General features: G+C 47.4%; 1 protein-coding gene across 1 annotated transcript in view; it reads right to left on the bottom strand.

Moving 5' to 3' along the window:
• Positions 1-27,788, bottom strand: part of LOC146863697 (uncharacterized) — a 50,862-nt gene that overhangs the window by 13,088 nt on the left and 9,986 nt on the right. The window lies entirely within an intron of this gene.

Raw genomic sequence — 27,788 nt, forward strand, 5'->3', positions numbered from 1 at the left:
GGAAGGTTAGAGGCCTTTGGGAAGAGCCCTGAAGCCTTTCTTTCAGCCACTGGCATAATTCATTCGCTTCCAAGAGAAAAGCAGACTTTAAGGTACATGTTCATTCTTACAAAACACATTTAAAGTTGATTTCTCATATTTTATATGTGCAACCCCAAGCATCGGTGCCAGCAGGTTTTGTAGAATTGCAATTCTGGGAAGGCACCGTGCAGGGTGTCTCCAACACGCTGTAATACAGTGCGGGTTGTTACATGTATGAAGGCACTCTACAAACTGCATTGTTTACAGGCACTTCCAGCATCTGGGAATATAGCTCTACATTCCCATCCACCAGTTTCTTGCTGTCAAAGGGAGGGAGCCTTCCTGACTGACATCACAGGAAGTGAGATCATCGGAAGTGGCTGATCAGGAAGTAATACATCGTTCTGGAACTAGGTCACACCTTCTGGGAGAGCGACTGGCCAAACTCCTCATGAGAAGCTCGTGGCGCAATCTACCACGACTACAATAAGGAACTCTTATCCAAGGCACCAGAGCAATGGTTGAAAGCTATTGATTAAAAATGCTGTCATCTGTAAGATCCCATATCGCTGTTACATACAACTGGAAGGTGATGTCACAGTAGCGGCGGTGGCGGTGTGTTAGTGGGTGCAGTGATAAATGCACTATTCGTGAAATGGTGGGGCACAACTAGAGAGAGTTATATGTGGTGCTTGTTGCAAAGCTATATACAACGGTGGTGATGCACTAGTGCTGATGTTTGCATGGAGAAGGTGCATCGCTAGCCTTCAATGGTGATTGGGTTGAGTGATGGTGGAGCGGTGGAGGTTATTGTTATGTTGTGTGGACTACCCCATGTTTGGTTATGTTACGAAGGGGTGTCCGACACACTAGCCTTGGGATTCAGGGCAATATGGTATTTCCCCCAGCGGAAGTGCAGGAGCTAAGAAAGGAGGTTGTGACCGGTTATCCGGGTCAGACCGGGAGTTACCTGCTAAGCAACGGTGTCCCTGTCTCCTTACCTGTCTCTGCCATCATTGTGCAGGCCCAACCTGTTGAGCCTGTCATCACCATCCAGGGCACACAACAATTGGTGACGAGTGGTGGTCCTCTATCTAGGAACCCGCAACGGCTGCCACTGCGTGTGTCTGCTGAACGCTCGCTCCGTGTGGGAGCGCCCCCTGCGTTGCATCCGGCAGCCGCAGTGCGGCGAAGATTTGGCGAGTGCCAAATCCCGCCAGTTTTGCGGTAAGCGGTTCCCCCGGCGCGGCTGTTTTTGCGTGTGCTGGGCCAGAGTCCCACTGCCTTCGTCCGCTCCATAGGGCGCTGTTTTGCTGCCCCCGTGGGAAATACCCGTGCATGTGTTCTGCACTCACACACGCCCCTGGTGCTTCACGGAGGCCCAGCGTGGTGCCAGTACAGCGCTGCAGGAGTTTGTGAACCTTCCAGCAGACCACACACGCCACTAACACTACAGAGCAAGTGCCGACTTCGGGAGTCTACCAGATGGAAGACACATGCTTGTTGTCATCGATGATATTTCAAAGTATCCGGAAGTCGAGATTCTAGACGTTATCACCGCGAGCAACACGATACCGCAGATTGAGAAGATAATGGCCACCCATGGACTTATTTGAGAGCTACGCACGGACAATGGCCCACCGTTCTCTAGTCACAAGTTCACTGACTATCTCCAATCCTGAGGTGTTCGGCATCACAGAATCACACCCCAGTGGCCCCAAGCGAATGGGGAAGCGGAGCGTTTCATGTGCACTCTGAACAAGGTCTTGAGGATAGCGGTTGCCCGAGAACAGAACATGGAGTGCGCCCTGTACACTTTCCTGAAAGCATACAGTTTAACACCTCACTCCACGACCATGGTCAGCCCGGGGTCTCTGTGCATACACCGGATGGTGGAGGATGTCATCCCTCATGTGACTCCATCCTCCAGCCTAAGCAATCAAGTTGCCGAACGGCTTCAGCAGCGATGGGCAAAGAATGATCAAATGTCGAGGCGACGGCATGCCAAGAGGCCATCGTTGGCAGCCGGTGACCTAGTGTTGGTAAAAAATCGACATCCACGAGGGAAGTTGTCACTCCCATTTGAACTGGACCCATGGGTCATCCAAGCAATAAAAGGGAAAATGGTTACTGCCAGGAAAGGTGGCGAAACAATCACATGGAACATTTCACATTTTAAGAAGTATCAACGTCCTGCGTCTCCCAGTGTGGGGGCGCCTGATCCGGATGATGGCGAATCGACTGTCGAATCCGGTGTGGAAGACACCTGGCTGCCCAACCAACAGGTCATCTCCCTCCCCAGTGCATTCAGTGACTGCTCATCAAGAGCGCTCAGAGCAGAAGACCGCAGAGAGAGGAGTGAACGTCAAGGAGGAAGGAGATATCATCTCCGGGACAATCCTGCGGTGTCATCTCCACTGAGAGGTTTCGTATTGGACTAAATGTTTTGAAATGGGCGTATCGCTCTTATATATATATATATATATATATATATATATATATATATATATATATATATATATATATATATATATATATATATATATATATATATATATATATATATATCAGCCACAGTTCAAAGATTGCTGCGCACTCTGGTCAGTATTCAATTCAATGATTTATTGAAGTTTGTTGGCAAACACGATCTGTACACGATCTGCTGACAAACGCGTTTCAGCCTCCTGGCCTTCGTCAATGTCAATGATACTTTGTTTCCACTTTCTATTTAAGCATTCAATTGGTTATCGGAGATACAAAGAGTGGAAATGGAAAGCGGACTCAATATGTACAGATATTCAATGGGAAGAAAAAGGTTGTCGGCCATTTTGACACTATGTTATACCACAATAGACAGTGCTAAGTTAATTCACTAAGCCTGTGGGTTCGACGTTACAGTTCACAAGTGTATAAACCAAAATCCTTCACATATTATTTTCAAATTTTTAAACATAATGTTAGTTAATCGACCATAAACGTATTCCTCCATTCCCCAGGCTAATTATTTCCCCCAATTGGGGTGTGTGTGCCTCTCTCATTTATATCACAAAAATAACGCCCTGAATGGGCTGAATAGAATAAATCAACAGTTTAATCGTGGTTGTCTATGTGGTTGCCTACCATCCTTTCCCATTGTATTTATGTTTCTAAAGTTGTCAAGATGTTATCCAATAAAGGACCAAAGTTCCTCTTCCTGGTTAAGCCCCCTTGGGGTCTTGGTGCGTAACTCCACTATAAGTTTTGCCTCAAGCTGCCTAAGTGACCTGACTCTGTCCCCTCCTCTTTCTCCGGCTGGGATCTGATCTATACAGTAGTATGTCAGCTTGTCACTTTTGGCCCCATGTAACCCAGCAAAGTGCCTCGCCACCGGATACGTTTTATCCCTGTTGGTTATGGCTCTTTTATGTTCTAGGATACGCTTCTTTGCTGGGTGTATGGTGCTGCCAATGTACTGCAATCCACAGGGACAAATTAGGCAGTATATCACAAAACTGGAATTGCAGTTGAGAAGTTTGTCAATAGGTCTTTTGAGCTTCTTGCCTGGTACTGCATAATCTTTTACCTTTTTGCAGTTTTTGCAAGCCTTGCAACTCATACAAGGGAAAAAACCGGTAATAGTAGGTTTAGTCCTCGGTTTATCCTCAAAGTGGCTTCGGACCAGGATATCTTTCAATGAGGAACTTTTCCTGAAAGTAATGTCTGGATTGGAAGGAATCAATTTCCCAAGGACCCCATCAGTTTGGAGAATACCCCAATTTTTCTGAATGAGGCCCCTAATTCTTTGAGCCTCTGCCGAGAAGGTCATAATTAATCTGACCTTCGATTGATCTCCTTCTGTTTCGCTATCCTCCATCTGTTTCTTGGTAAGTAACTTTTGTCTACTTCTACTGCCTGCCTTTTCCACCGCTTCCTGCAGAATTTTCCTTTTATAGCCCCTATCTTTAAATCTCACTAGGGACTCATTGGCTGCCTCTTGGAAATCATCGGGTCGGGAGCAGTTCCTCTTAAGCCTTAAGAGCTCCCCGTACGGAATACTCTTAATCAAATTGCGGGGATGTTGGCTCCAAGAGTGCAGGACAGTATTGCCTGCCGTCGGCTTCCGGTACAGTTTCGTACACAGCTTATTGTCTGCCACAAAGACCAGGAGATCCAAAAAGGCTACCTCCATTTCACTGATATTGCTTGTGAATTTGAGGTTGTAGTCATTCTCATTTAATGCCCTCACATATTCCTCTGCCTCTGTGCGTGTGCCTCTCCAAACTATGAAGAGGTCGTCAATGTACCTAGTCCATAAGGCTATTTTATCGAGCCAAATCTCATTGTCACCCGCCCAGGCCACGTGCTTCAGAGTTTCGACGTCAGAAACCGCACAGAAAGCGATCATAACCCACTGGCAATAAATCTGAATTTAAACCACCAGATAGCTGACACAGGCCAGGAGTTAGGCTATCCTATAGAAGATGAACCATTTAACGTGGTAAAGCAAATCAAGTGGCAACCTTTCCACTCACTCCTTTTGGCTAAATGGCTTGACGACGTAAAGTCTCGACTACGGGATCACCCAGGGAACACTCTCCTATTAAACTGGGATATGATGGCCAGAGAGTTGGGAGCATTTCTTCAGGGTCATAGGGTTCTCCCAAAGCGATCCCAACAACTCCCAAGATACACAGACATTTGCCCGACCAGAGCATTAACCTCACGCGTAAGAACCTGAGAAAGAAATCCCACTGCTCAAACTTAATCCAACATACAGAAATCTATTGGCAGTCAAGGAAGCATGGAATGCCCACAAAAAAAACATCTGGGCCTTGAAACGTGCTCAGCAAGAGGAGGAATGGAAAAGGGTCTTCTTAATGCTTAAAGAAGGATTCTTATCTCGATTCTGGCAGTATGTGAACACCTTAAAACCTCCCAGACCTCCAAGATCAAACGCGTTCCCGGGACTAGTGTGGGAGAATCATGTGAGAATTCAGTTTCTGGCACAGAATTACTCAGCTACCACGACCACAGTCTCATTGAACTGAGAAGAACACCAAATCCAGATTCAACCTAAGGAAATCATTAAACTAATAAAATCAATGAAGTCCAGCGGGGCGCCGGGCCCAAATGGGCTCCCTGCGGGGATCTTCCAATCTGCCACAGAGGGCTGGGCAGCGCTACTTACCCCATTATTTAACAGTGCATACACCCTTGGTAAAACAACTGAAAATCGGAGGGGCTCAATACTTTGCACAATCTACAAGAAAGGATACCCTCTAAATCCAACCAACTATCGTCTAATAGCACTGTTAGATCTGGAAGCTAAAGCATATGCATGTATCCTTTTGGAAAAACTGGAAAATTGGGCAGAAGAAAACAAGCTGCTCCCTTTCTTTCAAACAGGCTTCAGAGGCGGAGCTGCTACAACTAACAACATAATCGCTCTATCGGCCCTCTGTCACCACGCCACCCAGCCGGACCAACCTCCACTCTTTTGCTGCTTTGTTGATCTAACAGCAGCCTTTGACAAGGTCGACAGACAACTGCTGAGGAAGAAACTAGCAAATTGGGGCATTCCATCTTCACTTCCCACAGCCATAATGTCACTATATTCGGAAACTTGGGTACAGGTGAAAACAGACCCCAAATCTCGCTCCGCTAAAATCTGTACGACCGGAGGTCTGAAACAAGGTTGCGTGCTGGCTCCCCTCCTTTTCAACCTGTGCACAGCGGACCTGGGAAAAGCTCTTGGCAACAACAGCCTGACCCCCCTCGACTAGGCAATCAATCCCTACACATTGTTCAGTACGCAGATGACATAGTCATCATGGATCACACCAAAGTGGGCCTCCAACGAACCCTGACCAGTTTACATGAATACAGCACATTGAATTACCTTACCATCAACTCAGAAAAGACTAAGATTATAAATAATAGGCAGGCAAAAGCACAAAAACATATTACATGTACCATCGCCCCAGGACAATCAATCCAGTGCAGAAATACAAGTACTTGGGGGTCTGGTTTACAGAAAAAACAAGACCATCTGCCCATAAAAAGGAACTGACTAACAAATTGACTGCCAAAACATATGGTCTGATAAAATTGAACAACAAGTTAAAAGGTCCCTCAGCCGTGGTCATCAGAAAGGTCACTCAAGCTTCTCTTCTCCCAGCACTCTCGTATGGGCATCAAGCGTTTCCTGGAGCATGTTAGGAAATTCTAGAGTGGGCTCAATGTGTGGCCTATAAAAAAATATTTCTACATCCAAAAAACCTCTCCAGGGCGAGACTTAGGCTGGGGCTCAGGCTGGTCAAACAATCATTAACCCTTAAGGCCAACTTTCTAAAATATTATATCCGAATTCTAAAATCTCTGAGGGAATCCTTAAAGAGCTGCCTCAGAGACACATTCGAAAAAACGGGCTCGCCATGGAATAAACAGCTTACGAGAGCCATGACCTCCCTTGAAATTAACAAACCAGCACTCGCTCTCCCCTGCATTTTATACGTTATCTTGCTGGCACTTCCAAACACGAATTTCAGCAGGGCCTGGGCAAACCAAAACACCAAAGGAGCATGCCAACTGTGTGATTACAAATGTGAATCATGGCTACACCACCTGTGCTGTTGCCCGACCTTATCCACAGAAAGGAGGATTCTTCTGAGAGAACTATGCCTGAGAGAAAACGTAACCACCTGCCATGAGGTCTCTGCAGTATGTGTTGCACAAAAAGAACCTCATATCCATGAACGCTGCAGAAGATTTGTACAATTGATCAGAGGTGCTATGTACCCCGGAACTGACCCCCATCCCAGCCCTCATAAGGTCCAAACTCTGATACTGGACTATTTTAAAAAACACGTGACCGTGAAAGAACACTTCCCAACACAGTCGATAAGCATAAACACTCTATAAGAAGAAGAGTATCAGCGTGCGGAATGGTAACAAAATAAATCCGGCGGACTTGAGGAGCCAGACGGCTGTTACTTTCACAGGGGACCGAACAAAGAGCAACAGCCAACAGCAAACCGGTGAAGAAGCACAGAGTCAAATGTTAGGACTCAGCTATTGCACCTTACCAGAGTTTTTAACTTCTATGAATTGTGTTTTTTTCCCTTTAATGTTTTCATTGTAATGCAATGGTTTTAATTAACTTATGCAAATAAATTCAATTCATTCACATCTGTAAATCACATTTGACTTTCACAGTTAGAGGGTGGATACATGTGCAGAGACTGGCATTTGAATTTGTACAACAGATTGTATAAAATGCATTTAAGTTATGGTAAATTCCCACATTTTCTGAAATTTGAGAGCTTGTAGCTTTCGTTTTGTATTTGGCAAGCAGATTCCGTTTTGCCAGATTACGAATCTCAGAACAATTGTGAAGTTAGTTCACCTGAGTAAAAAATCTATTCACACATAATGCAGAGCTGCAACCCGTTTAAAAGACACAAAAAGTGAGGGAGCACCCAGAAGGACACAGAAGGATCAGAGGTTGAACAAATAAAACATGATTTTCTAGACAGGAATCTTGTCAATACACAAAGATGTGTGAGAACAATTCAATAGTTTAAGGAAATTCGTGAATTTTATAAATATAGATAAAAAGGTTACAGACTTCATGATTGGGTCAGAAAAATGTAAGTTTGCCTATTCCCAGAAATCTTGCTTCTGTTGGCTCTAATAATGAGATTATTTTCATTTAGACATGGATATGGCTGAACTTGAAGGGTTAAGCTTTTCATCTCAGTTTTTTTTTAAATCCCAGTTTTAAAATTCACGATAACCATCACACATCTAATTTTTTGGACAAATGTGATTAGTTGATGAAGGCGATCAAAAAAATTATACCGCCTCTGAGAAATTGGGTTACTCATTGAATTGGGTGTAAATCCTGGTAAAGCAACAACCATTACCCTTGTCAGGGGAAGGCACAAGCAAATCCCAAATTAACCCGTGCTCACCCCCTTGGGAGCTTGGCACACAGCAGTCACGCTTAACTGAGAGGCAATGTGTAAAGTATTTGTGAAACACTTCAAACAGTAAAGCAGTGAAAATACACGACGGAAGGATCCCACAACAGATTTAGAAAACGAAAGTAATTTTTAATAAATACAACAAGAGCAAAAGAACAACACTCCATGCAGTATAACTGTAGATATGGATTTTTAAAGATTTTAGTAAGAATAGCACCAGAAAGCACAAAGCGCCAACTGTGGTCGCATCGGACCGGGCGATGTCACAATGTCAGGCCTACTGCAATGGAGCATGGGCAGCCTACAGTTAGGCCAGAAGAGCAAAGTATCTTAAAATCGGGATTACGGAGCGTAGCCAGGATCTGTGAAAAAGATGCGTCTTGAGGCTGAAACAGTGCATCAGTTCCGAGATGCGCTGAGGTTGCGATGAGAGTTTCTGAGCTGTTGCGAAGTTTGGCATCGAGGATGAGGCACATATTCGTGGCTGCTGTCAGTGGAAGAAGTGAGGGCCTGTGCCGAAGTTGCGACGCACAGTCTGAATGATGCATCAGTTCCAAGGACTGTAGCGACGATGTGAGTCTTTGGGACGGGTTCAAACTATGCAGCAATGTGGTGTTCTGTTTGGGATGACGCGCACAGCAGAAAAGATGTGCCAGTTCTGCTGGATCCACAAAGGCTGGTAAGCACCTTAGACCCACTTTCAAGGGTCCAGGACTGGTTTGGAACCACTTGGTAGGGTAGACTCACAAATGGCAGAGTCCAGGTGCAGGTTGGTAGAAGCCTGTTATTTCCCTGAGGCTTCAGAGCAGGAGGTCAGCCAACTAGCCCTTGGAGTTACTAGGTGTTCTGAGTTCAAGAGATGCAGGTCCATTCCTTCCCGCCCAGGCAAGAGGGCAGCAGGCAACAGGTCAGCACAGCAGGGCAGCAATTCCTTCAGAGCAGCTGTCCAGCAGAGTGGCAGTCATTCAGCAATCCTTCTTGGAAGAGTATCCACAGATCCAGAAGTGAACTGAGAGTTGGTGCCTGGGGACCTTCTTTAATACCCCAGTGCCCTGGTTCTGGAAAGGTGGGAGAAGCTTCTAGACAGTGGCTTTGAAGTGCATGAGATTTCCTACCTCCCCAGCCCTGGCTCTAAGATGGTTGAAGTGACAATTATTATTATTATTATTTTAGACTTGTAGAGCGCGTAGCTGCCCTAGGGCTTCCCAGCGCTATGAGACAGGTTTGCAGACCAAGTCTAGCGGAGGATTAGAAATGCTGCAACAACAGCCAATGCAGGGTCATTAGGCCCCTTGTGTGGATACAGGACACAGCCTATTCAGGTGAAAGTGATGCTGGGCCAAGCTCCTCCGTCCTATCCTCCAGTGATGGCCCCCATCAGTCACAGCTAAGTTCCCATTTTGTGTAGCTGTCTAGAAGGAATACACAAAGCCTAATGCCAACTACACCCAGTCACGTCCCCAGAAACAGGCTGCAGGCACAAAATGGCTAAGGCAAGAAAATATTATTTTCATAATTTTAATTTAAAATCTGACTTCTTCATAAGTTAGGACTATAACTTAGGATTTCAGAGACACCAAACTTGAAATGGTTATATCTTCCCATTTGGAAATTACAATTATAACATGTAATAAAGAAGTTCCTATGTTATCCTATAAGAGAGAAGGCCTTGCAGTAGTGAAAAACACATTTTTGAGTTTTTACTACCAGGATATGCAAAACTTAAAAGTACATGTCCTACATTTAAATATATTGCATCCTGCTCTCTGAGTTGTCCAGGGCCTACCCTAGGTGTGACTTATATGCATTAAAAAGGAAGGTTTGGGCCTGGCAGAAGATTTATTTTGCCAGATCGAAATGGCAGTATAAACTGCACACACAGGCTCTGCAATGGCTGGCCTGAAACATGTTTAAAGGGTTACTTAAGTGGGTGCACACATAGTGCTCCAGCCTACTAACAGCATTTAATTTACAGGCCCTGAGTACATATAGTACCAATTTACTTGGGGCTTAAAGAAAAGGTAAATTAAATATTCCAATTTGGTATAAGCCAAATTACCAAATATAGAGGAGAGAGCACAAGTACCTTAGCACTGGTCAGCAGTGGTAAAGTGCTCAGAGTCCTAAGGCCAACAAAAACAAGGTCAGAAAAAAGGGAGAAGGAAGGCACAAAATAGGGAGAAGACTACCCTAAGGCTGAGAGGTCCAACACTGCCAACTTAAAAACATCTATTTTAATTTTGTGGGGAAAAAAATATCCACACAAAAGGGGGGCTATGAGAGCGCATGCCCCAGAGGGGCGTTGAGGATTACCTAGAGATATGGAGAATGGGGGGGAAACAAATATGGTAAAAATGAGTTTGTATCGTAAAATGACAATTTTCATCACAATTATGATCACACAGCTGCCATTCTTTTTTTTAAAGCACAATTATGTCAACAATATCAACATTTTCATTAAATTACTATCTTTCCAAAAAGACTGTGGTTGAGAAAATCCCTTGGGGGGGCGGGGGAGAAGATGCAGGTGCTCTTGGTGTGGATGGCTGAGAGCCAGGTCACGCTGCCTAGCCCTATTGCACAAATCCAAATACAGTGTGAGTTGGCCAACTGGTTTGGGAGGTGAGTCTGGCCGTTGATGAGGCAGTACCACCATCACGTGCTTCACACAGCCTGAAGTGGCAGTTGAAGGAAGTGCACCCCAAAAAACATAGACATTCACTGAAAAAATATCATAGTTAAAGGTTAGCGATATTTCAACAAATAAAAAACTGGAAATTCTCTAGTTTTGATATACACTGCACATGATAACTCAAGCCACCTTCCATGCTTGACACACAACTTTACCAAAGGCACAGGGTTTAAAAGCTGACAACCAAGAGCAAAACGAAATAACGAAATTGGTGATATGATTTATGGTGCACTGGTGTGTGTGTGTACGTGTGTGTGCGCGTGCAAGTGTGTGTGTGCGTGTGTAAGTCCATGTGTGTGAGTGGGAAAAGAGAGAAAGTTAGAGAGCAATTGACTGCAAATTTGATTTGAATAGCTCTTTCCGCAGGGTTACCCATAACTTTTGCCTTTCACCTCCACTGTTTCGGTCTCGCGTAGTGATGCGCGCATGCGCTGCACGCTTTGCGAGGCATGTTGTATATACTTTAGCGAGGAAGCTTCGCATAAGCTCCGTCCACTCTCCGGCCATTTTTTTTTGTTTGGCTTACAGCCTAAATGCTGCCTCCTGATTGGTTTCTGTCTTGTTAGTCCCTCCTCATGACGGCCATGGCGTAATTTGTATGCATCCGAGGCTATTGACCCTTTTACTGTACACAATTTTTACCCGTGTTCCCCCCGCCCCCTCACGCAGTCTGTGATTTTTCGCCAACCCCTCACCCCCTCACTTTCGTTTGTGCCTTTTTTAACAGCCCCACTCCCATTTCCAATGCAATACGTCTCACGTAAATGCAGTCGTATTGCATTGTAAATGCTTGTTTAAAATAGTGCGCATTGACATGCGTGTGCTGCCTAAATATTGTAGGCTTGCGCAAAAGTCGGCACGCTCATGTATTCCCTGGCTCACCCGGAAGTTACCTGCAGTTGCTGGTTTTGTTTAGCAACGCGTGAGGCAGCTTTCTCATTGCTGTCCTGCTTTGACAGGTTACACGAGATGATCATGGGAGGAGCGGTTCGGATAACATAACTTCCTTTCTGTGCTCTCATGCGCACTGTTTTACTCTGCTACATGAGTCTTTAGTGCCAATATCGGCAACTGTTGTCACATAACACATAGTAAGTACATAAATAAACCACACAACACTTTTGTAAGTGGAGAAATATTGTTGCAGGTTTATTAGCATAACCAATATGCAAACATGGTGGGTTATCTTACGGGCGATCCGATCCCAGGGCAGGCCAACGCCTATGCAGCCTGCCCGTCTGATAAGCCTAAATTACACCGTGGCAGTCGCCGATTGGTGCATACCAAATCTTGGGAGGGGCCACCCCTCCCATCCGTGGACGAGATGAGAGGGACAAGAGGGCGAGGAAGGGGCGGGGACAGCCTAAATACCCCTGCCCCCTCCGCCGGAAGTAACCATTTGCCGGACCGCTTCCCAGGCTGAGCCCAGGGACTAGACCGGGTGCCCCCAGTGCCTTCATGCGGCACTAAGGCGGCCGCCCAGTTAGGGGGCTGCTGCGCAACCCCCCCCCCCGGGCAGCCTTGCAGTACACCGGTAGCGCCCTTGCAAACCTATCAGTACTCTACTCCCCCGTACTTCCAGTGCCCCCCCCTCTATGTTTACATCAAGCGTCTCGTTTCTTGGAAAGAGAATCACGTCAGTGGAGCACTCAAATGTGTCCTTGCGCTTCAGTGAAGAAATCAGCTTCGGGGCGCGCCCTTTGGAACTTGTGCAAACTTCGCCAAAAAAAGCCAGCCAAGTCTGGGAAGCACCGGAAGTGCCTGCGCCCTGGGGGCCTTGCAGGACTCTGTAAGGCTACCCGGGGGGGGGGGGGGTTGCGCAGCGCCCCCCCCCCCTAAGAGGGCGACCGCCTTAGTACCACAGGAAGGCACAGGGGTGGGAGATCTAGTCCCTGGGTACACCAGGGGAGACCCCAGCAGATGGCTGCTTCCGGCGGGGGTGGGGAGGAGACGGGGGTATTTATACTGTCTCCGCCCCCTCCTCGCCCTCTTGTCCTCTCGTTCGCCTTGACGCCGTTCGCTACTCGGGGTCTTGCGGCGGGTTGTTTCCGGGTTGTCCGTGATCTCTATTATCCCGGTGAGTGTTGTTGGGTTGAGAGCGAGAGTCTTTGTGGAGCGTAGAGCTCTTGTATTGCGTGTGGGAGGCCCCGGCAGGGCCGGAGTTAGGGCGATGCGACCGGGGCCATCGCACCATGTGCTGGCTTCCTGGGGGCGCCGGGTTTGGAAGCTTATTATGCTACTTGAAGCACTGGATGCTGCGTCTCTTTCCGCGGCTATTACCGGGCCTCACAAAACGTCAAGATAGCTCGTGTGATTCATTATCTTCCTGGAGAGCGAGCAGGATTTTGTATAGTGAGGCTTTGACTTCGGTGAAGTTCATGCAGAGGGTTAATGTGCGTGCTGCAAAGAACGTGTGCCAAGTAGATTACAGAGTGCGTATGATGTAAATAGGTCCACATCCTGTGTTTCTGGGCAATACAATTTTTTTTTTTCCCAAGATGCTATATTAATATTATGGCCACAAGTCCGGTGCGCTGATTGTGTTTGGCCCCGGAGGTGTTTCTAGTCGGGGCGGGGGCTGCTACGTCTGGGGATGCTGCCCCACGCGCCGGGTGCTCGAGGTGGATGCGCCTCCGACTTGGTGATGGAACCAGGGTTCGAGCCTCGTGGTCGCGTCCACTTCCCGTGATTCTGGGCAAACTATTTGGACACTTCCTGCAGACTCGATCCCATTTGGTAGAGTAGACCTTTATATCACCGAGTAATAAACAGTCTCTTTTCTTATACATGTGAAATGGTTATCGTATTGACTTAATCATTCGGCCACTCAATCGTGTGGGCCATGTACACCTGCATTTCCTGGTAGTGAGTCGGGCTTAGGCTGTACTACTGTCTATTTCTGCAGTCTAGGCCAGCCGCTTTGCATCTGTGGTGTTCGCAGCAGAGCATCGCTTGCTGGTGTTTTCACAGCACCCAGGATGCCGGTGGCCGGTTAGTGTGCATTGCGGACTACGCTTGCCCGGCTTTGTAGTCCAGAGCCCAGACCTGCAGGCCCCTCTAGAGTTTGCCTCATTTACGGCGGGTCGGCCGACACAGTCCTTGCGTGGTCGCGTTCACATCCTGTGATTCGGGGAAAACTAGTCGGTTATCTCCGGGGGGGCGCCCTTGAATATGTTTTAGTCGGGCGGTATGAAGTTCTGCCACGGCGATGCCTGCTTGGCCGCGAGAGTGCGTGGCGTCTTGAAATACTGTCTCTATCGACGCTCATCTGGCACGATGCTGTACGTTGATTTATGTTGTGCGCACGATTGTATTTCACACACCGCTTTTAGCTATCAATCGGAGTGGCACAATTCCCGAGCTGCTAGCGCAATCGGCGAGGCCTGAGGGGGGGAGATGAGGTCTAGGGGCTGCGCTGCCGACTTTTGGGCCTGTAAAACAGGGTTTGATCCTCGAGCTCGCGTCCACATCCTGTGATTATGGCTAATCACTATATCTCCTTGTGCCTGAATATGTAATGTAAATACGGTGCGCATGTGCAGCGCTCCATTACTTTCGGGTCGAGTTAGCGCTATGTTAAAGATGCAAAAGAACCAGAGTTTCTCTTCGGGCCCCCTCTGCTGTTGTCTCTGGCCCTCCATCCCCCCCCCCCCAATTTTGTGCGAAGAAGGGCGCGACAGGGGCCAATCTCCAAGCGGTGGCAGGTGGCTAATTTCGGCTGGGCAGGCTATGTGAAGCAATTGATCATTGTATTTGGTCCTCAGGTTGTATCTGACGCCTTGTAAAGCAAGTGCATGCCCGCTCGGGCCGACTTCAAGTGTCTCATTGCTGCCTGTGGGAGGGCCTGTGGGGGGCCTTGGGGATGGTCAGTATTCTCCGAGATGTGTTCGTGAGATCACTCGTGCGGGTCGCGCTACCTCCGGTAATTCGCCCAGGGGCATAATGTGGAATCAACGCATGCTGGCTTTCTTTTCCAGGAAGTATGCAGGCCACGTGGGGGGCGGAAGTGTGTTGACAAACGGTCCCGGCGGGTGCCCGCAAAGAAAATCTGCATCCACGGCCATCGGCCTGCCTTCACACTCCCCCCCCCTCATATGACCGTGGGGCTGGGGTTTGTTAGTGTTTGCAGGAGACTAGACCCGATCGGCATCCCGGTCTCCGGGGCGCACTTTCGCCCGCTCCCCAGCAGACGAGCATAGTTGAGTAGACTGCCTCAAGTCTTTAGTTTCGACTAGGCACTTTTTAAGAACTCTGCTTCATGTGTGTGAGATGATTTTCATCTGGCAAGGAAATATATGGAAAGGGCTTTTAGGGGACAACATATTCTGATTGGCACAAATTAGAAATAACTTTCAGGAGGAAGGTAAGGGTCATGTATATCATTGCCTTGTTTTTTGTGAAATGTAATATATGGCTTAATGAAACATAGGGGCTGCATCACACAATTTGGTACTGAAGTAGTCGCAACGCAGCACAAACGGTGAACTGCAGCTATATGCAGGGGCTTTGAGTTGGAAGGCATTCGTGTAAATAGCTCATCGTTAAGATCCCTGGGAGAATCCAACATATTTGGAGAGAAAACCTTGTACAAACTTCCATAAATTCCTCAATAATGGGAGAGTGAAGAAAGAATTAGGGGAAGAACTTTGTCTATTTGCAGCAAGAGCTGCTAAGAGCCAAAAGTTGAACTTAATTAAATACAAAACATGGCCTCTCACTTCTCTTTTGGGACCTTTAGTGAATCACCTGACCTCTTGGCAAACTTGTTGCACAGCTTCTTCTACTTGCATGTGGAAGATGGCCAGATGCTCTTGGGATTTAAACGTCGACTTTATGTCTCAACACTTCCCATTAATTAAGGAACTGTTTAGTCTACGGGCCTCTATTCTAAATGATTGTGCTGGTGGTGAATGGACAATAAATATGCCTTTAAAACTTGTTTTTACCACATGTGCTGTGCATTCAAAGACAGGTCATATGTCCCTTGTTGCGGTTTGGGTTAGCGGTGGTTGATTTGCCTTCCTCACATGCATTGACATGTCATGGCATTGTTGCTTGTCTTAGAGATTGGGTGACGTTGCTTGAGTTCTACCGGGCTGAAAACTTTCGGAGTGCACGTGGTGAGTCGGCCACCTTGGAGGCAATGTTCCTGAAGGGGTAATGTGTAAACAGCATCCATCAGGGGGTAGGTGTCCTCCGCCACAGTAGATTACCTCGTGGGCCCGAGTCGGTCAATGGCATAGGGTGAGGGGTCCGTTTTGTTGTGTCCGTCAACGTCCCTTGTCCAGGAAGGAGGTGTGATTTCCCGGTTATTGCCTGCGTTGGGCCAGGCAGGTTGACCTATTGTGTGAGTTCTTGGTGGCCAAGTGCAACATCTCTCAGTGTCCACTGCTTTACCAGCCTTTTGTGTAAGTCGTTCATCGCCACCGGCCCAACATCGTATTCTGGTGGTTATGCATTGCAGATGTCCTTAACGTATTTGGTATCTCAGTAAATGTTGTAAATAGACCTGGGGAAGCAATGATCTGCCTTACTCTGCCTGGGCTCACCAGTAATGACTACGGCTCTCACTGTTGGTAATGCACATCTTTCATCGGGATGGGCTCAGGGCCCGTAGGTATCCCATGTGCCTTTTGATTCAAATAATATTTACACTGAAAGGGCTTGGGAGTGTAAAACTTTAGTAAGTTTGGCTAGTAGTGTTGGTGACCCGGCCTTACCATGCCTGAACGGAGGCATTTTTCAAGAGGATATGCCTTTTAGCCACAATGATGACTCATATATCCTATGCACCAAAGAGGCATAGTCTAGCCAGTACTGATGATGAGAGATGGGAGGTTGATTGGTAGTATTGGTTTTGGGGGGGGGCCTGGTTGCAATGCTTTGTTTCATTGGCAAATTAGGCCGAGTGGACTTGGAACACCTATTAAATGCGCGGTGTGTTGGTGGCCGGTCCGTATGCCACAGCCAGTGCCGGAGCATGCTGGGTAGCCCTGCAGACCAGTTTTACTCTGGAAAACACTTGTAGCTGCGCAGGGGTCTCTCGGTTCTGGCAAGGTCTTTTATATTAGCCGAGCACTCCTGGGACACTTCACCACTATGGTCGGGAGCAGGGGGAGGTGTCACTTTGCATCCAGCACCTAGGCTAAGCAAAGAGTTACGCCTAGTGTTGAGTGAGTGTTAATGTTACCTGGTCGTTCATTGGGGCTCCTGAGGGTAGGATGACCTTGCGGCAAGGAACAGCTAGGGTGGTTTACGTGTGCTTCAGCGATCTTAAAAAAAAAATTTAAAAAAAAGAAGAGGATGCAACGGGGGCCCTGGCTCACACGGTAGTGGGCAAAGATCACACACGCCACAGGTGCCGAGGCCTGTTCTGATGCCTGGCGTTGGGCTCCCAGGTTACTTCTGAAGGGCTAGGCCTTCAGATGCTGAAAGGATGTCCGTTGTTATTTACTCGATTGTTAAACGATTGGTTATTTCCTGGGTCATCCGCGGGTGTAGAGCGTTACGCGCTTGTTGTCTTTCCATCGGGTCGGTTTGATGCGGGATGGTGGTTTTTGGGCACAGCCACGTGGTGGGTCTTTCTGTGTCTGACTGAGGTTAGCCTTCCGTTAATCTCCCTGTGTGTCGCACACGGTTGCAGGACGGGGGGAACTCTAGCCCTGTGCTGATTGAGTTGCTACTACTGTTATTAGTATTAAACACATCAGGTACTCGTTTGCACCCAACAATAGGTACTCTAGGACGCATGTCCTCCATTACACACATCTTCAGATAGGACTGCCCCTCCTCCCCCCCTCCAATCCTTGGAGCAGTAGGGGTCCAAATACTTGTGGGGTTGGCAGGCTTGGACAGAGGTTGGTGGCGAGCTCCCTCATCATTCGGTAGGAGGATTTCGTAGAGTCTTGGGGCAGGTCATTGGCCGCTTCCTCTCGCGGTGTTTGTTCTTCTAGGTGTGGTCGGGTCAAGTGACTGAGGAGAGCCATCATCACGTGGTATACCTGGGCATGTAGGAACGCCAGACAAGATTGTAGCGTAGGCAGATAGTGGTACTTATCGGGGACTGGATGTTGGTCTCAATGGCATGCCGCCATGCTAGGGGACCATGTACCTAGGTCACGTACATCAGGCAGTGACAGGTGAACTGGGACCATGTGTACTAGAATATACAGGAGTGGTTCCCACCACGGTTGGTCAGATGGGCAGCTGTCATCTTGATTCTCACTGGATACCCTTACTCCATCACGCCTATTGTAAGGTGATGATGCCTGTTGACGCTGTTAGACCTGCTATTAGTTAGTAGGCTCACTTTTGTGCCTGGGCACGGTTTGTCTCGCATCAGGGCCAGTTTGGGGTTACTGGCGAATTGTTTGCTCTAGGGCTGAAGCGGGCGCTTCTAGAACAGGGCAAGATTGATTAGGCCAGGCAGCATGACAAAGGTCTTTTCGGCACTGGCAGAATGGTGCAGGCTGCGAAGTTGTGCCATTGCAGAACATAGATTTGTCAACTTCTGCTAGGAAATGATTAGCAGCAGGAAGGTATTGAACCATGGTGAGCAACTGGTTTGGGTTCGTGCTCAACAGGAGCAAGGGAATTACATTCTGTTCCATCAGGGTACGGGTACCGCCTATAGCACCAGAAACTGTAAAGCTGCCATTTTCGCCCTGGGCTGGGGTGTCAATGTCATCCAACTTTGCAGCCAGATTCTGAGCAGGCAAAGGCATTCTTGCGATGGTTCAACTGGCACTCAGCAGTACAGTTAGATGTGTGTCATCATACCCCGATATAACGTCAGTGATGAAACGTGGGTTGTGGCTACACACGACCAGGCACTCTAGGGCAGCTGGGGCGGGAGTGTGCCAGTGCCAAGAGGGTGCAGGTTGCCTGGGTAGGGCTGCTGGCTTGGAGGGAGCACTACTCGGATCGCCACAAGAGCACATTTTTTGCATTCATATAAGGCTGAATTGATACTTTTATGGCATGGTGCCAGTTGCTTTAGTTATGCGCATGTTTCTTGGCAGTGTCAGAAACATTCAGAACGCAATGCTGGTGGTTAGCCTGTTGTCATGCTGTTCAGAGGTATTTTAGCTCAGGCATGGCCAAGCATGGGTTATAGGCCGGTGGTCTGCCCTGGGATTCGTGTTAACAGGCAGGTGAAGCAGCAGAACTTGGAGGGGCTTGGGTTCGACCTCTGGATACTAGGGCGGAGCCTGGTTGCTCAATTAGTAGCCCGTCCTTGAGTTCGACGAAACAGGTACCTTTGATGCGAGTATCGGTACCGGGTAACTTCTCCCGCCCTCCAGCACTGCTGGCAGCCATGCAGGTTGTGGAAGTGGCCTTCCAACGGGGGCTTATGGTCCATATGATTAAAGGAAACACCGGGGTAACACTTTTGGGCTACAAATTAGCAGGAGAACAATTGGCTTTCCCAGTAGTCAAATTAGAGAAGAATTTTACACGTTGTTCTCCTCTGTGGTCACTCTGTCCTGTCTCTCCCTGGTATACTAGCAGAATTTTGGGAGGGCAAGGCTTCACATTTGGTGGTGACTGATGGAATACGATGGGCGTACTCCAACGGAGTGAAAGAGAAAGTAAGGCGGGCTTGTCAACTCTTACCTCCTCCCGCATTGGCACTGCCAGGCAGGAGTGTCTTGTCAAAGGGATTGTTCTTTAGCCATGCAAAGGCAACTTTGGACCATCGCCTATTTTAGGTTTAAGGTCATTTCAGTCAAAAATCCACGGGGGAGTTTAGAAAGGATGGGGGAACCTGTCCTGATGGTGCACGCTGGCCGCTGGTCCGGTTGGGCGTAGACTTGTTTGGCTGGACCTGGGAGAAGCCCGGTATCAGTAGGCTCTAGGTATATAGGCCTACCGGGAGCCATGCGCAGTTGCGCAGAGCAAAGAGGTCTTGGCTTCATCAGGCATGGTCTTATACACGCCAAGTCCACAGGGTGCCTGGAGGGAGATGGGGTGCACCTCTCTAGTTTAGGCTTGGACCTTTTCCTACTGGACCTAGGGGAAGCTTTGGCTGCAGCAGGTTGTAAGTAAACAGGTCTACCTTGGTGGGGGGCTCTGGTAGTGACGGTGGCCACTCCCAAGGCTGTGGAGGAGTTACAGGGCGATCCAGGGTCTGCACATACCAAGGGGTACATCATGCAGCAGCACCGCGGAGTGCTAAGCCAGGATACCCAGGGATGTTTAACGTTGTCCCCTGGAAGAACGACGGCGCCCCCCCCGTTAGCCGACAGGCGGTTGTGGGTCTGAGCAACCAGGGGCTGCATTGTATGCTCCGCCCATCCCTCACGGGGGGGCGTGTCAAGCAAGTGGACTGGGGTCCACGGATGGGAGGGGTGGCCCCTCCCAATAGTTGGTTTTTTCTTTGTTCGCCATAAGTTGGCAGGGTATGCTCAGACGTGAGTCCCTTGCTCACTTTGCCACTGGATTCAAGCAAGCCTGGCTGAAGACGGCTGAAATGCCAGAAACCGGTCCTAGGAAGCTTGTTTCCGGTCCAGGGAAGACATGGCTTGGCAGTTCGGGGCTGGACTGTTCCCATGAGGCTTAGGGTCAGACTGATTTGCATATGGCCATGTCTGAACTGGGGTGGCAGAGTGGGCTAAAGAACGGTGATGGATTAAACCCAGATCAGTTGACTGGGGGTGAGTGCTTGCAATGTTCAACACTCCGTCCATCATTTCCTTTGGTTTTGCTTTGTAAACACTCCAAACCAGGAAGTGTTGGCAGCCATTTTGTACCTCGGTAAAAGCGAGCCTCAAGAAATCAGTGGATCAAGCGTACAAAACGTATAAAAGGGGCAAGGTAGAAATACCCTGACCCTCTAGACCTGCTTAGGGGGTCCCGCAAGGATGCAAAATGCGTGCTGGGTTCACAGATCTGCCGTAAAAAAATTAATAAAACGAAGTGCGGGCTCCCGCGCTTCTTTAATATTTAGACTCCCGGGGGCAAAAATATTTAATTTGATGGGGGGCCCAGAGGGGCTGCCCAGCCCTGGGCACCGCCTCCCCCTGGGGCTACAAAATAAATGGGTGGGGGGCTCAAAGGCCCCCGCAGCTCGGGGACCGCTACCCCCAGGGCTTTAAAAACAAATGGATGGGGGGGCTCAAAGGCCCCCCCAAGCCCCGGGGACCACCACCCCCAGGGCTTTTTATATTGTGGGAGGGGGCCGCGTGGCCCCATTCCTGGAGCCGTCGATGGCCCTGGGGATTGCCACCCCCCATTGCTGGCTCCTGCAGTGTCTCGTGGTGGCCACCACAGAACACTGCTGTTTGCTATGGCAGGGTGGGAGCTGAGGCTTTGAGCAGGGAAATCTGCTCTCTCTTTCAAATTCAAACCATATTGCTTTTCCACATGGGGAGCTGCATGTTAGCAGCTCCCCGTGTGGAAAAGCAATGCTGCTCCCGAAGGACGCGGGGAGCTGGCTGGGACCGTGGGGACATTGGGGCTCCCCCCACGGTCCCCAACATTGTATATAGGCCCCGGGGGATGGGGTCCCTTGGGGAGAATAGAAATTAGTGATAGGTGCTAATTTTTTTTTTTTTACGTGCAAATTAGGAGTTGCGCACCCAGTACGGCGTTAAGCGTGGCCCCCTGGTGTGCACACGCTGGGTGCGCAACTCCTAACACGTCGAACATGTATATGACGTTACGTGCAAGCACGCGAGCGGCACTTAAAGTAATACGTATGTGTTGCGTATGCGCCTGGAGTCGCATACCGGTCGCATAACGATCGCACCCCAAAATGCGCACCCATCGCACATCCTACGCGGATCCTACACAACAATCCTAAAATGGCGATGGCGGCTAGGTTCCACGCACCGATTGAGAAAGGTACGCTTTGGGTGCGTGACTCCCAAAAAAAAATTGGAAAAAAAACCCAATAAAGAAAATACTATAAATATATTACAAAAAATATAAAACAAAAAAAAAACATTAGAGTTGCAATATTTACAAATAGATAATGTAATTTAAAAAATAAAATATGTAAAAATAAATAATTAAAAAAATGTAGAAAATCAGTATCAAAAAAATAAATATAACTATCATTACATTTAAAAATTGTCATTTAAGAAATCTTTGAAATTCACTGAAAAAACCATAGGTTTCAGACATGTTATAGTTAGCAATTAGCATTTAAAAAACCTTTGAAATTCACTGAAAAAAACCATAGGTTTCAGACATGTTATAGTTAGGAATTAGCATTTAAAAAACTTTTGAAATTTACTGAAAAAACCAGAGGTTTCAGACATGCTATAGTTAGGAATTAGCATTTAAAAATCCTTAGGTTTCAGGGGTGTTATAGTTAGCTGGACATTTCACTCGTACAAAACCATTGAAATTCCTCCGTTATAGTTAGTTCTATGAACTATAACTCCCGCGCCCGCAATCCACTGCTGATGATGTCACATATTACATCATTCATGACATGGTCAGTGACATCACTGATGACATCACTGATGACATCTCAAATTACATCACTGATGACATCATCCAGAAGATGTAATATGTGACGTCATCAGCAGTGGATTGCGGGCGCGCGAGTTATAGTTCGTAGAACTAACTATAATGGAGGAATTTCAATGGTTTTGTACGAGTGAAATGTCCAGCTAACTATAACACCCCTGAAACCTATGTTTTTTTCTGTAAATTTCTAAGGTTTTTTGAATGGTAATTTCGAACTATAACGTCTCTGAAACCTATGGTTTTTTCAATGAATTTCAAAGCTTTTTTAAATGCTAATTTCGAACTATAACATCTCTGATGCCTATGGTTTTTTCAGTGAAAATATATATATATGTATATATATTTGTATCAAACAAATGCCCGAAAGCTTAGGGGCGAACACACCAGCAGGAGGACCATACGGTTTTCACACAGGCATCTTGCATCGCACACAAGCAACTTGCTTCGCCATTCAAGATAAGTCTACCCTAGAACGGACGCGTTTCAGGGTCACGCTATTCTTCAGAGGTCGCTGTAGGTGTTGAATTCGCAGGGGGTTCTGGGCATGCTCCTCCCTTTATACTACCCTGAGTGGGCCCCGCTTGTCGCGAGTCATAACTGGTGCATGCTGGGATATAGAGTCCCGTTCAGAACAAAAATTCGCTTTGAGTAAGTCCTGCGCACAACACAAAAAATAAAACATATCTTCTACCCTGAGTGGGCTCCAAAATTACAAGCATGTTCTTTTTGCCCCCCTGCTGCGCTGTATTGAGCAAGACCAGTTCTCGCTACAGCCTCCTTCGTAGCTCCTCGGATGGTTCTGCCCCCCACGGCAGGGCAGCCGTGCAGTAATAGGTATCAAACAAATGCCCGAAAGCTTAGGGGCGAACACACCAGCAGGGGAACCATACGGTTTTCACACAGGCGGCTTGCATCGCACACAGACAACTTGCTTCGCCATTCCAGATAAGTCTTCCCTAGACCTGACGCGTTTCAGGGATCACGCCCTTTCTTCAGAGGTCGCTGTAGGTGTTGAACTCGCAGGGTGTTCTGGGCATGCTCCTCCCTTTATACTACCCTGAGTGGGCCCCGCTTGTCGCGAGTCATAACTAGTGCATGTTGGGATATAGAGTCCCGTTCAGAACAAAAATTCGCTTTGAGTAAGTCCTGCGCACAACACAAAAATTAAAACATATCGTCTACCCTGAGTGGGCTCCAAAATGACAAGCATGTTCTTTTCGCCCCCCTGCTGCGCTGTATTGAGCAAGACCAGTTCTCGCTACAGCCTCCTTCGTAGCTCCTCGGATGGTTCTGCCCCCCACGGCAGGGCAGCCGTGCAGTAATAGGTATCAAACAAATGCCCGAAAGCTTAGGGGCGAACACACCAGCAGGGGAACCATACGGTTTTCACACAGGCGGCTTGCATCGCACACAAGCAACTTGCTTCGCCATTCCAGATAAGTCTTCCCTAGACCTGACGCGTTTCATGGCTCACGCCCTTTCTTTAGAGGTCGCTGTAGGTGTTGAACTCGCAGGGGGTTCTGGGCATGCTCCTCCCTTTATACTACCCTGAGTGGGCCCCGCTTGTCGCGAGTCATAACTGGTGCATGCTGGGATATAGAGTCCCGTTCAGAACAAAAATTCGCTTTGAGTAAGTCCTGCGCACAACACAAAAATTAAAACAAATCTTCTACCCTGAGTGGGCTCCAAAATGACAAGCATGTTCTTTTCGCCCCCCTGCTGCGCTGTATTGAGCAAGACCAGTTCTCGCTACAGCCTCCTTCGTAGCTCCTCGGATGGTTCTGCCCCCCACGGCAGGGCAGCCGTGCAGTAATAGGTATCAAACAAATGCCCGAAAGCTTAGGGGCGAACACACCAGCAGGGGAACCATACGGTTTTCACACAGGCGGCTTGCATCGCACACAAGCAACTTGCTTCGCCATTCCAGATACGTCTTCCCTAGACCTGACGCGTTTCAGGGCTCATGCCCTTTCTTCAGAGGTCGCTGTAGGTGTTGAACTCGCAGGGGGTTCTGGGCATGCTCCTCCCTTTATACTACCCTGAGTGGGCCCCGCTTGTCGCGAGTCATAACTAGTGCATGCTGGGATATAGAGTCCCGTTCAGAACAAAAATTCGCTTTGAGTAAGTCCTGCGCACAACACACAAATTAAAACATATCTTCTACCCTGAGTGGGCTCCAAAATGACAAGCATGTTCTTTTCGCCCCCCTGCTGCGCTGTATTGAGCAAGACCAGTTCTCGCTACAGCCTCCTTCGTAGCTCCTCGGATGGTTCTGCCCCCCACGGCAGGGCAGCCGTGCAGTAATAGGTATCAAACAAATGCCCGAAAGCTTAGGGGCGAACACACCAGCAGGGGAACCATACGGTTTTCACACAGGCGGCTTGCATCGCACACAAGCAACTTGCTTCGCCATTCCAGATAAGTCTTCCCTAGACCTGACGCGTTTCAGGGCTCACGCCCTTTCTTCAGAGGTCGCTGTAGGTGTTGAACTCGCAGGGGGTTCTGGGCATGCTCCTCCCTTTATACTACCCTGAGTGGGCCCCGCTTGTCGCGAGTCATAACTGGTGCATGCTGGGATCCAGAGTCCCGTTCAGAACAAAAATTGGCTTTGAGTAAGTCCTGCGCACAACACAAAATTTAAAACATATCTTCTACCCTGAGTGGGCTCCAAAATGACAAGCATGTTCTTTTCGCCTTTTCAATTTTTGTGTTGTGCTTTCATTTCTAAACTTGCTTAAGGGACTGGGAGGGCTGAAAGCAGCTAGTACCCTACATAGTCCAGGGGGCGGGGGTAAAATCGTTGGTGGTGGCAGTGTTATCATGCCCTCGGTGAGTGTACCACTGCTGACTTGCACGCTATGGCAAATTTGTGGGTCAGGGATGGCTGGATCATCTGCCATTATCTTTGTCTTCACAATACCTTCTTGGGACATGATGTCCTAGCCTGGGTTCACAGATCCATTTAAACCTTTAAATCCATCACATTTTGGCCGTCTAATTATAAAAAAAAAATTATAATAATAATAATAAGAATAATCTTTCTTTGAGGTTTGACCAAGGGAATAATCTTTACACAAGTGCTCAAGGAGATGGCGAGGGAACTTGTTTTAGATTAAAGTTATGCTCTAAATAGGAGCAACCAGTAACCAGGTCTTGCTGGTGTCATGTGCAGAACTGTGGTGTTCCTCTTTGATGGAGAGCAGTAACCTGGTGTGTTGCATAGAAACAAAGAGTGAACTGTTGTAGGGTATCCCAAGAGGACAATATGGGAAGAGAGCAGGAAATGGAATGAAACCAAAAGGCACTATTTTTGTCACCATAATAAGTCAATTTCATTGAAAATTTCCAAAACCCTCAAGCACAGAAATTTAAAAAATGTAGTCCAAGTTGAGGGTGACAATGATCTTTCAGTTGTTTGGAAGGTAAAAACTATAGCAGTAAAAATATTTACTCTGGGATCACTAGAGGTAAACAAAATTGACAAATAAAGAATAAAAAAAAATACAGACCAGGGTGCTTCTTCCAGAAAACACATTAAAAAGAGGATGAATGCAATCATTTCAAATAAAATGAAAGTATTTATACAGGCTGTCCTATGATGGCTCTTCAGAGTTAATTGGACGTGCTTCACTATCTTAGCAATACATCTAGAAATTTGCAATCTGGCTAGCATACATAATTCATGAGTGGTTGGATATTTATAAATTATGGAACCATTTTTGATAACCTTATACAGATAGCAGTGTATTACTGCACTGCAGAGGAGAGTTGGCCAATGGGGTGATTTTTAAACACATTGTGTGAGTGGGTTGGACCTGGTCTAATTATAGGAATTAAGGGAATGATCAATCAATCCATCAAACCGTATTTATGAAGTACTACTAATCAACTTGAGGGGATTCAGACGCTTGGTTGCAGGGCTTCATCGAAGAGCCAGGTCTTGATTCTCTTCTTGAATTCCGCCAGTGCAGGTACTGTCCAGAGGTGGCAGGAAGGCTGTTCCAGGGCTTGGTGGTGAGGTAAGAGGAGGAACGGCCTCGACTGTGGCTTCAGCGGATGCGTGATGTCTGTGTGAGGGTGGCGGAGCAGCCTGAGGAAAGTTCCTCCTCCTATTTTTTAAAATAGGGTGCAGACTTTCTTCATCCTGGTTTTCATGATCTACTAGGAGAGGATAAGGTCCTAGCAGATATTGTAATTTAAATAGGGTTAGGAATCGGCACGGCCAGTATGCGGATATCTCTCACGGTGACAGATTTGGAATTTGTACTTGGTAGAAAGCAGTAAGGGATTTGATTCAATTAACAAGGAATTCCTGTATGGAACTCGATCATGCAGCTGCATGCATAATGCTTTTGGCAAGTCCCTTATTTCCTCATTGCCTTGGGAATGTCAGCCAGTTGATATGAGCACTGCAATTGTCATGTTGTGTATGGGCAGACTCCCTCCAGAGAGGTGAGGTATTCCATGGATTTCAATTTGGAGATGGTGTTACCAGATGTGTTTGTTGAATCCCTCTGCGCCCAAAAATAATCAAAACTCCCCCTCACCAGCTTCCTCTCTCCCCCACACCCCTTCCTCATTCACTGCCCCCTCCGAACCCTTCCTCTATTGCTTCTTTTTCTTTCTGTCTTCTCATTTCTTTTTCTTCTCTCCTTCTGCATATCACGATCCTACATCCTACTCTTGGGTAATCCGCCCCATAATACTCTGCCAATGCTCTCATAGTCCTTCATTCATCTCTAGCACCCATGACCAATGATACTATGATCCATTGATATTATGGTTTGTTGTTCTGGGCATGCTCCTCCCTTTATACTACCCTGAGTGGGCCCCGCTTGTCGCGAGTCCTATGACACTATACCTCTATCACAAATCTTGTTGTATCCTCTCTGGTATTCACCAATACACCTATCTGCAATTGTTCCTCTTCTTTCTATGCTGCTTCTGTACTTTTAGGCTTATACAAATCTCAATAAAAATGATTGTGAAATAAAAAAGGACTATGTTCTGGTAAGTCTAAACGAAAGGAATCTTAGCTGATCTGGTTTTATACAAGAGTGATCAGCACCCACTACACCTAGCATGACATGTATATCAATTACAAGTCCATCCATTTGACATAGTGCACAGACTTCATTCATGTTTTTTCTAAAAAGTTTCCTTTATTCATATCTGTTAGAAATGGGGGTCTCTAGTTGGCAGAGGTAGGTACCGTTGACCAAATAGGGACCCTTGCTTCTTGTCAGGGCAAGGGGGATACACGCTTTAGATAACCCCTGCTCACCCCCTTGGTAGCTTGGCACGAGCAGACAGACTTATCCCAAAGGCAATGTGTAAAGTATTTGTACCAATACTCACAGTAACACAGTGAAAACACCACAAATGGACACCACACCAGTTTAGAAAAATAAAATATCTTTATCTAAACTACACAAGATCAAAATGACAAAAATCCAATATACAGTTACTCAGTGGAATGTCATCAAAAAGGTTGTTGCAAAAATGATAAATGCAATACTTAATCTCAAAGTAACTGGGATTCGTAACGCAGAACAAACAAAAGGGTAGCAGAGAAGGCGATGCGTCGATTCTTCCTGCGCTCCGGTCATGATGCAACAAGATGGCGCATCGAT

Source organism: Triturus cristatus, chromosome 2_1, assembly GCF_964204655.1.
Source record: "Triturus cristatus chromosome 2_1, aTriCri1.1, whole genome shotgun sequence".
Classification (NCBI taxonomy): Eukaryota; Metazoa; Chordata; class Amphibia; order Caudata; family Salamandridae; genus Triturus; species Triturus cristatus.